The 17,251-nt window shown below is 38.1% G+C and overlaps 1 protein-coding gene across 23 annotated transcripts in view; it reads right to left on the bottom strand.

Moving 5' to 3' along the window:
• Nucleotides 1-17,251, bottom strand: part of NRXN1 (neurexin 1) — a 699,771-nt gene that overhangs the window by 264,203 nt on the left and 418,317 nt on the right. The window lies entirely within an intron of this gene.

The following is a 17,251-nucleotide window of genomic DNA, read 5'->3' on the forward strand; positions in this document are numbered from 1 at the left end:
AACAATTTCATTATAAAATACAAATTCACATATACTCATATTTTCATAGCACACAGTCATATACTCTTAGTTTTTCTTTTACAGAATAGCTAGCCTGTTTTTTACAACGATAACTGGCTGCAGACTTGAGGATATTATCTCTATCACCCACCATTTTAACTAAAAAAGTGTATTGAAAGTTGGGGAGAAAAAGGGCAAGAAAAGAGACCATTCCAGTTAGTTTGCAAGCAAGGAAGATGAAACCTTCAGATTCAGCAGGTTTGGGACCTGACATATGGAACCAAATGAGGCACCTGAGAGGAATAGGTAAGAACTTCACTCTCTGAAGGGGTCAGGCTTCCTGACAGAGCTAAAATACATGCTCTCCAGACTGAGCACAGGAGCAAAATTGGATCACATACAAATAATCCCCTTTGTTACTCTGTCGTGTCAAATCTGCAACCCTGAGTATTAAAGAATCATTAAAATACAGATATCTGGTATATTTCAAAAGTAACAAATCACTTACTATAGGGAAATTTATCTTAAAAATTGTACATACCATGCTCTGGTAGTCATACACCTCCAGCTCTTGTTGAATGAGTGTAGACCTAGATTGCAACTATCAGATATCAATTCCAGCTGGATTTATATTACAAAAATTAACTTCACCTGAAAAGTACCTCATTTACGAGTTCTGATGTCACAGCTGTACCTTAAGATGAGATTGCAGCCACAGAGAAAAAAAAGCAATGCAGAGAAGTTCAGAGAAAACACAGAAGCAAGGTCACAGATTTTATAAGATCCTGGGGACAATTTCCACCTGTCTGGGTGAAGCTGAGAGAGCAGAAGATCTGCCATGTTTCCAAGAGGTCAAGTGGAGTGTACTGCACAGTGTCCATCTCTCACATTTAGGGGAACTTCTTAAGCCAGCAGTTATCTCACCTCTGATTCATATGGCCTGAACCCTTTTCCAGAGACAGAAGGACATACAACAGCTTTTGAGGAAACTATCAAAGATCATAGGCTGAAGGAGCAGGGCACGTAGGAGTTTTTCAGGCAGCAGCCATGAGTGGATGGTACAATCTTAACCATGTCTTTTCATGTCCCTTTCAGGATTTACTACACCTGGACCTGGGTCATAGGACCTACATTAAATGCTATGCCTTAGCATAAACTCAGTAGCCTTAATATGGGTAGAAAACACCTGTGTTTGTGAAAAACAATGGGTCTCACCAGAGTACAGCAGTATCTGCTACCATAAGGAAATCCATCAAAAATTATGATCTAGTTTAGAACAAAGCAGCCTTTTATAGACCGTAAGAGTAACTGGAACACACATAACTTATTCCAATTAGCTGGAAGTCCTGACAAAGCAGGTGGCAGCAGTGCATCCATTACTATAATGTGGAAAATATATGGTGCATGGCAACAGGCACTTGTATTTGTCTTGATTATGGAACCTGGAAACAGCACTTTCTATTCTATCTGCTGTGGAAAAATCACTTTTTCTGACCCTAGAATGGAAACAAGCCTTTAACAACGTACACAGACGACACTTTCATGTTTCTTCTACTAAATGAATATCAGGGCTACGAGTCTTCTATGGAGACTTAAATACCCATTACAACCGAAGTTGATTGTGAAGTAGAAAAAATGTCAAAAAGAATTTGAGGTTATATAGGCACTTAAAAATCACCCAAGCTAGAGGAAGGTAGATGAAAAGATCTGTCTTACCACAGTACACAAGGCAACGATAGTGTGTGCACTAATAGTGCACATGAAATTACAAACCTTTGTCTCCCTTCTGGAAACAGCAATTATTTGTCATTATTGCTCTGAATCCATGTTGCAATTACAGGTTTCCCTCTAGTCAATTCAGCCATAGGAGATCTGGATCTAAATTCAGCCTGTTGTCTCAAACATGCCTATGCATCAATGGGAATTATACGAACAGAGCAGCTACTTTATCATTCCCACAGGTGCCTAAAACATGAGAGATCAAACGTGCCAACCAGATTCATGCTTTACTACATTCTACTGTTAGAGAAAAAAGGAAAAAAAAAAAAAAAAAAGCATATTGTAACCGGAAAGGAGAGATTGTTGCCACAGTCAAACAAGACATTAAACTCTCTGAAGAAATAATAGCCTCATGCTGTCACTGACCCTTTGGCTTAGTTGTATTTTAAAGCAGTGGATGACACTGTTGCAACTGCCTGACCTAAGAGCAATACATGTAAATCCCTTTTTAAATAACAATTACAGAATATTATTCCTTATCCATTCATTCATGAAATATTTTACTCAGTATTGTTACCAACCCTACAGGAGGTAGAGAGGAATTTTTCATTAACCAGTAAGGAGCCAATGGCAATAAAACTAACTTCCCACCCCTCTACTGGTAAAATACGCCATGTGAATACAATTGTGCAATTACTTGGGACTCACAGACAACTAAAATCACACCTTTACATGCAAGAACAGCTTTTGAGATAAGATTGTAGATTCTAAACACAGGTAAATAAAGTCTAATTGTAAAGGATAAAGGAGATTAGAACCTAGATCATTAAATATTTCATCGGAATTGCTACTTCAGTCAAGTTATCAAAGTTAACTGTCTTAAAGCTTGCAATAGGTAATGCTTTTGGCTGGGATAGAGTTCAATTTCTTGGGAATTTCTTTCAATTTCTTTCTTCCTAGTACTTAGTATGGGGTTACGTTTTGGATTTGTTCTGGATACAGTGCTGGTAATTCAGGGGTGTTTTAGTTACTGCTGAGCAGTGCTTACACAGAGTTGAGGTCTTTTTTGCTTTTTTTGCTTCCCATCCCACCCCACCAGCAAGCAGGCTGGGGGTGCACAAGAGGGGACACAGCTGATCCCCAGTGACCCGAGAGATATTCCAAACCATATGGTGTCGGCACATAAAGCCGGGAGAAGTAAAAGGAAGGGGGGAACAGTCAGAGTGGTGGCATTTGTCTTCCCGAGTCACCTTAACACACGATGGAGCCCGGCATTTCTGGAGATGGCTGAACACGTGCCTGCCCATGGGAAGGGGTGAACAAATTCCTTGATTTGCTTTGCTTGCATGCATGGCTTTTGCTTTTCTTATTAAACTGTGTTTATCTCAACCCACGAGATTAACTTTTCCGATTCTCTCCCCCATCCCACCAGTGGGGAGTGAGTGAGTGCCTGTGTGGGCCTTGGTTGATGGCTGGGGTCAAACCATGACACTATGTCATATTAAAAGGAAAATATACACATACACACACACACACACACATACATACATACATATATATATATATATACAAGTGTGTGGGCATGACTGAAGACTATTCCGCTTCAAAGGGCCATAATTTTGAACCCAGTACAGATTGCCAAGAATGACAGTTCAATACAGCTGAAGGTTTGTAACACAACCAGAGAACTATCTTAACAAGGGACTGGTATCACTGTTGATGAAACTGGTGTGTCTGGTATGTCCACACAACCTCATGGATAAAGAATTTGAGCTTCTTCTGTGGACTCTGCTTTCCTTCAAGGCTCCCGACTTATATTTACAACACCTGAAAATGACTGATTTGGCCCTTATGTAGATGTATTTTTAGAAAAGCATATTTACATAGGAGGTGAAGCATTGCTTTCCTCTCTCAATAAAGAATTATTGGTAAAGGAAAACAAAAATTATAGATGTTTTTTCATTTAAAGTCATCTTCCCTGATAGAGACTGGATAAATGACCAGAAATTCTAAGTATAATCATTTTATTTCACATGCATGAATTAGTATATGGGACAGCTAAATGCCAACTGGTATCATCATCATGTCTACTAAGTTAAAACACAGTGTTTTGTTATCCTTACTAAACATTTGTGGGGGAAATTTTAATTCCAAAAGCAAAAGTGGCCTGTCAAAAATATTCTGCTAAAAGAAATTTTAAAAGACAAGACAGGATATGTTCCTGCATATTGTTCATTTAAAGAAAAAAAGAAAGACAATGCTGCAGAAGATAAGAAAAATTATGCATAAGCAGACATCCATGCTAACTTTCAGCAAGCCTTTAGCCTGTTGTTTTCATTTATATTTAAGATACAAAGACATTTTAATTAAATTAGCATTTATATAGAGAGTTCTTAAATTAGTGGAACATTTAAGAAATACCCAGCATATAAAATGACATCTTTTAAATTGCCAAAATGCCTGGATAATATTTCAGCATGTGCACTTTTCACTTCAGGGACAATTCACTTATCTATCTGGGCAACAGTGTTCAACATATACAATTTTATCCATTGCTACATATGATTCCCAAGAACATAAAACAAGCAGCAGTGAATGCCCTTATCTGCTTTCTTAAATTAAACAGGACTGTCCATATCTTGTGTGGCATTAGCTTCCCACCACATCTACCAGTTGGGGATGCTGGTCATGCTGGAGGCAGAGCATTAGCTCACTGATCCAGCAGTAATGTTCTCCTAGTTTTGGAGTTTGTGACAAGGAAGAATAAGTTTTATCCACTTGTGCAATCACACCTTTGTTTAGATAACTCTCACAGATATTTGAAGGGTCCTGCATTTTCAACAGATCTGCCAGCACAAATGCTATAAAAAACAATTTAGATACCAACCTGAACGGACAATCTTCCTGGAAGGTATGACCATTAAACACTGAAAAATACAGCTTCCACTATCTCTATTAGGAGAGGATCTGACCTAGATGTTTCTGGCACCTAAATACTAGACCATAGTCAGCAGCATCCTCATACCTCACGACCAGACCCGATGAAAAGAGCCTGGTGGCCTGAAAGCCACAGCTGGCAGCAGCATGAGCTAGGTGAGAACATGGTCCATTCAACTACTGCTGTAAACAGTGTATGTAGAAACCTCATACAGTATTGAAGTTAAACCATATGTTATTTTTTTAATTTCAGAGTATCTGGGTAATGACATCAGAGAGAGTTTCTTTTGCATGCTATTTCTGTATTAGTGAATCTGCCACAGTCTGTATATTCAAATTAGACCTGAAACAAGTTTACTGGCCAAAACACAGCACTTTGAATCAGCAACACCGAGCACCAGTGATAACACTGCCTGAAGATCCAAATCTGAAATGCAAAGAGGAAATGGGGAACAAGAACAAGAGAGTCCTCTCCTCTCAAATCTGCTAAAACTCGGGTTCCATTTCCCAGAAAACTACTAATAAGATATGAACTTCTGAGAAACTGTAATTGGTTTTACCTCTATCACAATTTAATACACTTGATCAGATAATTAAAATTGCAAAGCTGCAAGGTAAATGTTCTACAGGGTCTTTGACTGACTGACTGCAACCGGAAACACAGAGGCAGCGATTTAGAATTAAGATAGAATGGCTGAACATGGCAATACATCCTGACTTCTTTAAAAGGGTTATCTATAAACATTAGATGTACACCAATACATTTTAACTACTGTACCTTCATTGTGCATATTTAACTCCTTGACAATTATGCAATACAGCCCAGAACATTTAGATTGATGTCTCTGTTGAAATAAAAAACAAGAAACCTTTTATATATTGCTAAGTACTGTCCAAGAATATTTCATGGGTTCCAATGAAGATGTAACTAGGGTATATCTAAGATAATGGAATAAGCTGTCCTCTAGTTCTGTTTATTAGGAAATACATCACTATTAAATCTTAATCCATTCTATAAGAAAATAAGCAAAAGAGGTATAACTGTAGAAAGACAAATAGCCTTATTATAAGAAGATCTAAGAATACCTTTATTTTAAAATTGAATTAGAGGTATGACAGACTGTGCAATGTAGCAAAAAAGGTCTGTGCCATTAATCAAGGAATCTGAAATTTGATAAAATGTGCGTGTGTGTGTGTGTGTAAGGATCGTTTCATAAACATATTTAAGTGAATATGATACAATAAATTGAGCCTGTGGACATGTGCTAAATAATTATTTATGATAGCAGTAAAATGTGATGGTGGTATTTATTATTTCAAGGTTTTATCCATGACAGGTAATAATTTTTTTCCTTTCTAATTATGATTCAGTGTTACATCTGTAACTGTATGAGAAAAATAACATTTAAAAATGCCTCAATAAAATCGAAAATTTAATGCCACACTGCAAAGATAGAGTCCAAGGGAACATCTTTCCACATCAGAGAATACAAATTGACCTAAAACCTCAAAGACCTACTAAAATATCTCATTACTATTAAATTTCAATTAGATAAGAATAATGCTCTCTGATTTCTCATCTCTTCCAGATATCAGTGAAGGAAATTACAATGATGCTAAAGAAACAAAAGGACACTGATTCAAATTTTATTCCCAATAAACCTTGCTCTGAGGGACTAAACAGACCTCATTGATGCAGAGATTTTTTAGTGGACAAATTCCATACAGACCGTTTTAATGCATACAATTAGTGTGCACTCATCCATCAGACTCAGTAAAATCTGGACTTTAGGGGACAATCTTCAACCCCAACCTCTTGCAAATCTTATTTGTAGCCCCTCCTCTCTACAGAGATCCCTCATGCCAATGTAAAATGAAAGAGGATTTCAGTACATGAGGAACAGCTTATTAATTTTACACAGCTCTTGAGCTATTTTGAAATCTACCCTGGAGAGTACTGTCAGCAGTAAAGAGTGATTATTTCCTCAGCTTTCTTGTCTTTTTCTATTCAATCCATCTGCTTAGCACAATGGGCTCACAGTCTCTGACTGAAATTTAGAGATGCCACCATAATACAAATATTGAAAACTATAACATTGGCTGCATGATGTATTACTTAAGGAAAAAAAAACAAAAAAAACCCAAACCAAAAACAAAAACCCCAAACAAATATTAAATGAAAGAAAGTTAACGCTGACCTTCCCTCTGTGACTGTTGGCTCTTCACATCTCTTGGTATTACAGTCGTGCTCAATCAGACAGACTGACTACAATCTGGAAAGCTTTGCCCCAGTCATTGTCACAAAAAATGGCTTGTGAAATCACTCTGATGAACTGCTAATTATGCTAACAGTCCTACAGTAATGAAAGCAACTAATCCTTTTGAACAAAGCTGTCTTCCTTGAATGAAATCCTCACCTCATTCACTTTCACTCGCGGAATAGAGAGAAAATACCTTGCCTACTGATGCCAACATTCAAACATCCAGAGTAATTACATGGAGAGGAAACATTTAAATGGCAAACAATATCTGTAAAACAAAATGACATGAGGTGAAGCCACCAGTTCAAATCTCGACTCAATGCATTATGACTGCCCTTCTCACTTAATAGACGTCAGATACCATGAGCCACTGGAATTACAAGACAAGCAGAGAACAATATTTAAGGCAACTGCCCCTCATATGGACACAAAAATGTGAGCAACGATGGGGAGTTTGGAAAGATTTGACTTATACCAAAAGACAGGCAAGCCTTATCTGTGAAGGCATGAGAGTTCTAAGTCTGGTGTACCAGCACACACAAAGATCAGTATTTTATGCATTTTTTACATCTAAAATAATTACAATAGCTCTATAAAAAATCAAACCAAATAACTGCAGAAATACTCCCTGTGGAGGAGGGGAAAAAACCAACAGAAATATTCACAGTAAGAAAATATTTCTGTTTTTCTTAAATAAAAGAATGCTCTGCCTGCTTGACCCATTTTCCTTTTCTCCTTCCCCTTTCCCATGTCTTTGCATCCCCCTTTTTCTACATTTTTTTTCCACATATCAGTTCTATGAATCCCGCAGTATGACGTACACAGAAAAGGAAGGAAGAATGGCTTTTGCTCAGTAACTAGTACGTTATTTTAATGGTCCTGCATCATAGTATTGGCACAATACAACAGAATGAAACAGCAATACAGAACTCGTTGAATCTTTGTTTAATTCCTTTTCCCATTTCAGGCTGCTGTGTGACTTATGGTGAGGCGCTTGTCACATTTAGGTAGGTAAAGCTGTGTGTACTCCTGAAATAAAACAGATGTCTGTTCATTAACAAAAGCAAAGGCTGAACAGAATAGTCCTTAACCTCTGCTGTGCTGTTTTCTGTTTGACAGGCAGCGGTTGGGAAAGCACTGCCCAATGAATTGCTTACGGAGGGATGACTGAGGCATGGCATACGCTGAACCAGCATGGGATCAGCTTTAAGCTATGCCAATTGACAACAGAGTGTTACACACCCTGGCCATGTCCCAGATCCGTCTCTTACATCACGGGCAAGTGCACAAAAGACACAGAGGGAATTTTCAGGTGGCCAATCTGACCATTGCGTGATTTCTTTGAATCATTCACGAGGGAACGAATGCAAAGCTGATTCGCTGTGTTTCAGCTCCTCTCTGTGAAATAGGAACAACCATTCCAGACGAGCCTCTGGCCAAGACAGGCAGTAGTGCTGGAGAGACACCACTGCATATGCAGGACAAGGGTTAATGTACGTATGCCACTTTTTGACATAGATAGAAACAGGGATTTCTTTAGCAAAGTTGAACTCATTTACACTAAGGCTCATTTAGCAATAATGACTGCTCCTTTTCTCCCTCTGATTTTCCATTTTTCTGCAAACTGTACTTTGGCAATTAACTGACCCCTACAGAAGACAAGAATACCACCACACACTATATGCATATGCAAATTTATTCCTAGAATACATATAATTATTTCTTTTTTAGTTTTTCTTCCAGTTGAAGTAATTACATTCGGAAAAAGGAAATAGGGAGGAGAGTGATTATCAAACAGCCAGTTGAAATCAAGTTAATGACTTGAAACAAACACAAAATACTTGCAAAATCCTGACATATTCATTTACTCTCAGCACACTTGCTATGACCAGTTTAGGATGAGCAGTGACCTTGTACTGAAATACTGGCAGTTGTCCATAATCCAAGGGTCATCAAAAGTAATATAATATACATTGATTGCACTGAAACCCACCTTCCCTAATCTAAGGCATAAATTCCCTGATGCACAAATTCTATCCTCAAAGAACAATGAATAGATAGGATCTCAGGAATCTTCAGGTGAGTCACTTGCAATTTATATCAGCATTAACAACTGCCATATCTGAAGTAGCTGCCTCTATTGATATCTAGCAGATGCATCACATATTTTCCCCAATTTAATTATTTACCTTTTCCGACCTCAGGCTCTTTGAAGCTAAGCTCCTGCACACTGACGTGGGAACTGTGTTTTCATTTAGATAATCGTACAACTTGCAAAATCACTGCCAGCTACTGCAAGTTAAGTGTCCAGGTTAGGTACTTACAAACCGCTGTTCTTAGCAGACCAGTAACTTCTTTTATCTGCATACTTAACTAGAGTTTTGCAATGTCTTGCACAGTAAGAAAGTCAAACATCTCAAAATGAGATGTTTGTTTTTGCTGTTGTTGCTGCAAAATAATGTTGTTACTACTCTTTCTTCACCAGCTTCTCCTTCTAAATGCTGTGCAGTGGATTTTACTATATTTACATCAGACAACAGCTAAAGCTGTCAAATCCTGCTGACTGATGAAAAGCAAGCTTTATGAACTAACATGAGAATTCTACAGAAGTTAAAAATCATCATCATAAAAATTGTTCTGGCTTCAATCTTAGTGAATTACTGGTTTTCTATCAGAAGTCAGCACAGTCAAAATGATAACTTGGCCTATATACCCTCATACACAACACCTTCTAGATAACAATTTCTAACGAAACTCTATTTCTTATATTTTCTTCTATATGTGTCTTAAACACAGGACTTGAAAAATAAAGTCTTCTAATTGATAAAGGGAACAATAATACTCCTGCAACTTCCATAGAATTTCCAAGTAGTAAAAAGTTTCTTGGAAAAACTTTCAAGTAATAAGATAATTATAGTCTTCACCCTCTCCTTTCCTTGCCCATATAATGTTTTATTTAACCTCTCTTTATATAGCAGATTATTTAGGAAGAAGGACATTCACAACATTTCTATTTTTTTTAGAATAATCAAATGCAGTATTCGAGAGCTTCTCTGAATGCCAGAGTTGGGGTGCATGCCCCAAGCAGATTTAAAATCCACAGCAAGGCAAACTGCAAACACAAGCCAGCCTGAGAAGAGGATGAGTGGAAGGATGGGGCTTGGATGGGAGCCACAGCATGTTCTGACCAACTGGGACACCAAGATTTTAGGACGCATCCATTTAGACACAGCCAAAGGGGCTAATCTCACATCTGTTGTTTTGTCACAACTTCTGAACTCCTCTCTGTGGGCACTGAATATCCAAACCCAAAATAACGGCATGATTCAATTCATGCTCATATGTTTTCCATAAATATGGCAATTCATTATATTCGCTAAAAGCTCCCTCATAATTCTTGTCATGTGAAATAAAATGAACACATCCACTAACTGCACCGAACCTATTTTAAAAGTGCATGTGTTTGCATTATTATTTGCAATATTTCGTTAACAGTTTAAACAGCATTGTTTTAGTGAGGAGGACCACGGCAGAAGTGTTGTGTGCTTGAGACACATTTATCTGAGACAGGCAAAACAGATCAGGTCATGCAGTGAAAATTTTAGGCTTGCCCTCAATAAAATCAAATCAGGCCTAGGTCAATGATTAGAAACACTGCCTGTTTTAGCATCTGTTCCTTCACATCTCTTCATCTCCACTGGTCAGCCAGGCAAGCCCATGGCCATTTCTCCTTATCTCCTCTCCACCTACTTCCCAGTGCTCTAGAACTCCTGTCACTGAGAAAGTCAACCAACCCCAGTGATTCAGCAATGTAAACATGCATTAAGACTACATCTGACTCTTCTTCAAGGTGAAGAAAGTTTGTCATGTTTTTTTGAAATTTCTCCAAGTCTAGTCATTCTCTGTTCTTTATTTTACAAATGCAGATGAGCTGAATTAATGAAGTAAATTAGAGAATCCCTAATTCAGTTGCAGATATGCAGGGATAAAAGAAAATATTTAGAAAGCAGTCAACTTGCTTTAGAAGCATGTTGGCATTTCTTTGCATATACAGCTGCAGTAAAAGAGAGCTAAAGAAAGTTAACACTTCTGTCATTTTGGAGTGGGTGTCTGAGGGCATCTCCCTCTATGGCTCCAGAACACCAGAATGATCTGAGCAAATCAGCAAGCTCTTCAGGAAACACCTATCTATGTATTTTAAATGAAGACTTGTCATTGTGCCATTTACAGTTCAAATATGTGGAACAACAGAAAAAAAGACTATGCACATTCCTCCCCCCTTCAGGTAAACCCTGCCTCAACTTCAACCTTGTCTGGCCTTCTGAGATTCAGGATCACAGATATCATGTACCTATTGTACTTTTTCTTTAATCAACCAAGCCCCAGAAATAAAGCTTTTCGACTCTTATGGTACCTACAGTGCATGTGCCAGTCATACCCTTAATCTGGGCTATTTTGGTGGATTAGGCCAGTTTAGTGGTTAAAGTGCTAGGCGTGGCATCCTCCCTACCACCTTATTCCAATCTTATGCTGACATCCAGCAGCACTACTTCTTCCCTCCTCCTTTCCCCCTTTATTTCACTGGCTCCTTTTTTCTGTCAGCTAAGGTGAAAGGGAATAATTAATTCTCTTGTTCTGATCAATTACTTCTGTGGTTAATGAATACTGTCACTGACTAGTTTTTCAACATTTTCAACTCTTAGAGAAATGCTCTCTTTTTCAGCTTACTACTATGTCCACCTTCTCATTATGAGGAAACATCTGTGATATGCATGTATATGCTTGTGTACAAATGTTATGTGAAAGGTGGGGAAAATACTTGCAGACATCCATGTAGCTATTCAGAAAGAAAATAATGTCTAAATGATGGTAAGTCCATGGCCTCTCTTCTTTATATTTGCTACTTTTAACTTTATAGAACGGTGGTTTTATTTGTAATAAACTTTCCTTCATCAAATCAGACTGCTCCATTCTACTTATAATCACAGCTACATTCACAACTCAGCTTATTATCACAGCGAGATCTATCAGCTCTGCCTACACTGTATTTACAAACTAGAAAGGAAGTTGTTAGCTTAGAAAAACACGTTACAGATACTGTGACAGACCCGAGGACATCAAACTTAATAGCAGAGAGATAAATTAACTGAATCTGGGGAAAGACAAGAAAGAGGTCAGTAATGTCATCTTGATTACTCAGAAAGGTTAAGAACTATTGCAAGGTTTGTCCAAGGAGAAGATGAAATATAAACTTCAGTGAACTACACTACATGATCCATTGAAAATACAATAATCAAGCATATTATCTATGGTTAATCATAGTAATAGCCATCTGTGTGAGAAAGGTGACAAAATATTAGGACTGTAGAATTGGTTGTGCTTATGCACACTGGGCACAGCAGTTTTGTCTACAGAGTTCTCCCTTGGAGTAAAATGGAGAGACAGAAGGAAATTTCCCCTTAAAGCCAACTTCTCACTATCAGAAAAAAAATCCATCTTTGAAAATTAGAAACAGCAGGAAGTACACTGCATTGAATGCTAAATTAATTTCTTCTGATAACTAATTTCAAACAGTATTTGATTAAAAGAACAATAGAGTATGCTTTAAATCTAGAAAAACATGGTTACCACAGGCTGAGGCGAAAGTGGTATTGCTGATAAGTGACAACAGAGTGTTGTTATTTATTTAGCTCTTGTAAAGGCACCCCAGTCAATCAATAGCTATGCATGTACCAAGGCAGTGGGACTTGTATAAAGATGCTTATCAGAAATCCATGAGCAACATTCCACTTTTGATTACAGTACTCCAGACTGTCCACAATACTGCTGAAGACTGTCTGCCTCTTTGACAAGCCATACCGACAGAAATAATAATATAGAAACCCAACTTCCCAATATGCATATCCAACTGCACAGCCAATTAACCACTATGCTGACTGCAATTGCTTGCTTATTCATTTTATTCCAACTGATGCTAATACTTTGGCAGTTGATAGGGATAATAACTGATGGAGCATATTGGAAATTTTGAATGGGGATATAAAATTTATATAATTCAAAGACATTGAGAAAGCTGCTATGCTTTACAGTCTTAAAACATGAAAATGTCTCAGTTGTGTGTAAGAAGTATTCAGAGCAGGAGAACTAGTACGTATTTGAAAATAAGTGAATGAAAAGCAGACAGTTAAAAAGATAGTGATATATAAAAAGGTTTGGGGAAAAAAACATTGAAAAAGGCAATTGTAAGATGAAGGTGAGACTTTTTCACTTCTACCTCTAACATCACACTGAGTAACAATGCTTGAACATCTGGAAACATTTACATTTGATGTTTTAATCAAAATATAACCATTTTCTGCAACATAAGCACATTGTAACCAAGAAATACCATTTCATTTACCCTAATCCCTAAAACTATTCGGTTTATTGTCATTATATGCAGAAATAGCAATTCCAGTATATTAAAAAAAAAGTAGTAAAAGGCCGTGAAATTATTCTTACCTACACTAATAAGTTGTTTTTTCTTACAGAAATAAAATGCCTTTATACATCATAGACACATCTTTCAAAGTTGTTTTAGTCATATTTTGCACAACAGTGATATAAATTATTTCACTGCAGTGTTGCAACTTTGGTCCTGCTGTTTTTATTTGTTGAAAACTCCTGTGGAGTTCAACAAGCATCTTTGCTGAACAAGGACTGCCTGATCCAGCCTGCTGTCGGGTACTCCAGTAATGGCGAGCTGGTGATTCTGTTACAGAATTCTCTCTAAATGGACATAGTGTGGACGAATCCAGTGCATGTGAGCTTCAGCAACAGTGGTAAAGCAGAGACTGGAACAAGCTGGCCTACCTCAGAAGTAGGAGATCAATATGCATGTCCCTGTTGCCACATCACATTCTGGATAGAAAATACTGGAGGAGGGGATGTGCTGTGCTAACACACCATCCTCAGCTCTCATCTCCAAAACACGTCAATTTTTATTCCTCAAAATTCTCATTTTCCACAAACTCTTCTTCCTACCCAGGAACTTTTCTGCTGAAGCTCAAGCTCTTAAAACCCTCTGTTCTGTGTTCCACAACAAAGGTCCCTAGAACCTCCCCACCTCAAACTACCAGTTTCCTAATAACTGCTCCCAGTACCCCATTCTCTTTAATTCAGACTGCCTCTGCTCCCTCTAAACCATTTGCCTGTGTCTTGGTCATAGGCCTCACGGAGTCAAATCCCTTCTGGCACCACATTAACTCAGGTCCTTAAGTGCACTACACATGCTGCCCAGCTTTGTCTGTTCTGCCCATGAGCACGTGAGTCCTATTCCCTCCCCATTTTTGCTTTTTCTTTCCAAGCACATGAACATACCACACCAACATGTAGATTTTGTTATTCACCTCCTGGCTCCTACTATGGCAGATTTTAAAAACTCAGAATCAAATTGTTTTTATCAGAAAACAGCCTGAACAAGGTCCTGTGAGCACAGAAAGAAACAACCAGAAGAAATGGACATACTGTACTTGCCATTTGGTAACTGAATGGGGAATTTTGGGGCCAGAAAAGGCTCAGCCCAGTAGAGACCAAAGAGGTGTTTGCAGGAAAGATGGCCATCTATATGGCTACACTTTTAACTTATTTAACATGCAATTTTCCCTTCACATATGATGCTTCATGTTCCTGGATTCTTAAAGAAACAGCCTTTCTTCATTTAAAGTTACTAAGAAAGTTACAATCCCTTTCCATTTTTATGGGCTTTTCCATGGACCATCCATGTTTTTGTAATCTAGAAGTGCTGCAGTATGAACCACTCTATCTACTTCAACCGAAAGAAAAGAAAAAAAGACTTCATGGTAGATACAGCTATAACAAAAGCAATAGCTACCTTCTTAAATGGATCAAGGAGACATGGACATAATTCATCAAATACCCCCCATGCTACAGAGACCACTGGTGAGCACTGAGCACCACAGGACTTATATTCATGAACATTAGTCTGTCTGTTACTTCCCTGTACTTCTCTTTACATTGCTGATGTCACGATCCACAGAATTATTTTCTTATTCCTTCCTGTGGTTAAACTTTGAAATCTTTCACCCATCTTTCACCTTTCTGAGTTTATTAAGAGTCAGGAAACAAAACTGAAAAATCATTTGGTCAAGCTAGAAAGATGTTTAATTTTTACTTTTAGTATATTAAAAAACTGTGCATTGAACTACTTTTTGTTTAATACTGAGCTAATTGCTTCTTTGGAATTCTGTTTATGTCTCTGTGAGGCACAGTACTGTCCACTGAAACCACATGGTATCATACAACTAAGCAAAATCCCAGAAAAATTGCCTCCCAAGAGTGTTAGCAGCAAGATTGTGGTTTGGTGTTTCAAAAGAAGTGGAAAAAATCCAACCATGCTGGGCTTTTGGCTTTGCTTATACTACTAACTGGAATTGGGTTGGCTCAAGGAAAACTGAAATAATAAAAATTAAAACTGAGAGGATGAGGGTGTATGGGCTAGCTGGTGCAGGGTAGAGGAGAAGGGTGTGGATGTCTGTGGACTGTAGTGACATTTATTGAGTGTCTGAACGAAGTGATCATTTCTCCTTCCTTTGACGCTTCTAATTCACAATATTAGAGAGCAATGCTTTCATTTGGGATTGACTAATTGACCTGCCCTAAAAGCTCTTTTCCACTTTTAGCAGGGATGATACCACAAAAAGCTGACAAAGTAACAAAAAAGCTGATATGAGGTCACCATAAAGACTGCAACGTTTACGTACAAAGGTACTAGACTAGAAAAAAATAACTGCAAAACTAAATGGAGCTAATGCTGAAGGATACAAGCCTGAAAATCAAATTCTCACTCTCATCTGGCTAAGCCAGCAGGGGCTGGGGACACCCTAGAAAGGCAGGTGAGGAACACCCTGCCCCTCCCACTTCTCACCCAGTTCCCTCTGATTGATGCTTAGAGATGCAGTGAGGGGCTCCTCAGGAACTGTGTCTAACCCTGCTCAGCCGGAAAGAGAAATGCTTCTGTCAGGCTTACAGAAGCAAATGGGAACACCTCTCTGAAGAATTAATAATGAAAGGAATTAAATGTTTTAAAATGCTGTCAGATAGCAGAATGTCTCATAAACACAGAAAAGCAAAGACATTTAGAGTTTTCAAGTAAACGTTCTGAAATGCCTTCTTATGACATGGAACATCCTTCTTTTCATAAAATCAGCTACCTAACTTCTGGAGAGGCTCCTGGACTTCCCTATGAAGTCCTTAAGTGGCAGCTCCACCACTTCACCTTTCGTTTTCTTCAACGAGACTTATTTCTCCCGAGAAAGCTGCCTTTTTACACCATCACCCTTTGACTGGATCTAAGGTAATTTTTTTAAAAGCTGGCAAAAGGTGTGATTTTAAAATGCTTTCTAAGGAATCGTAGCTGGTACCTCCACAATCATGTTTCTTTTCCCCCCTCATCCTTTTAGCATTCCCTCAAATGAATAGCAAGCCCCTAAATGATATTGCCATACGGGCAGAAATTGAAAGAATAATAAGCATATACATATATGTGAACACACATACATCTTTAATTTTCCCCTTCAGCACATACAGTACTGAACAAGCAGCATTCTCAATCTTGCACCGCCTCAGTGCACTACAGAAAAGAGTGGTGGCCTGAATTTCTCAATTGGTTTTGGTTTTTTTTTAATTAGACCAGATATATAACTTAAAAAAAAAGCAAAATGCATATGAAAAGCCATTTCTATGTACTTTGTCTTTTCCAGCAGTTATGTATTAAAGTGTATTTAGCACTCAGTGGGAATTTTCAGGTAAACAATGTTACCGTTTCCACTAACACCAGCATTGTTAATCACTGAAAAAATTCCAATAATTCCTAACTACCTCCTGCCTGCAACTAGGTCATCTTGCACAGAGAAGCAAAGGTTAAGTACAAGATCTGGTTTCTACTTTGCAAAGCTTGTAAATGACATCGCATGATCGTGCAAATGAAGCAAGGCAAGATGAGAAAATGAAGAAGAATGAAGCTGTATAATCTAATCAGGAGCCAACGAGGGGGTTTCTTTATCTTTCTTTTCCTTCCTCGGAGACAAAGGGAGGCTCAAATCCTTAAAACACAGTCTGGTGTTTCGTTTTCTTTCACAGCTTTTGGTACTGCCGAGCATATATAAGCACACCTATTCTTCATGTATTGATGTGCAAGTCCTCATAAGTATGCGTGCAAAAAGAAAGGGAAGAACCGCACAGGGTTCTTCAAAGGGCACTGAAGCAGCTTTCTGTCACTTCAGAAACTAAGTACCGGAGCACTGTCATTCTTAACCATAATGTATTTGCGCCTT

The sequence above is a fragment of the Manacus candei genome, unplaced genomic scaffold (assembly GCF_025592945.1).
Source record: "Manacus candei isolate 608988 ecotype Guabito, Panama unplaced genomic scaffold, ASM2559294v1 h1tg000017l, whole genome shotgun sequence".
NCBI classification, from domain to species: domain Eukaryota; kingdom Metazoa; phylum Chordata; class Aves; order Passeriformes; family Pipridae; genus Manacus; species Manacus candei.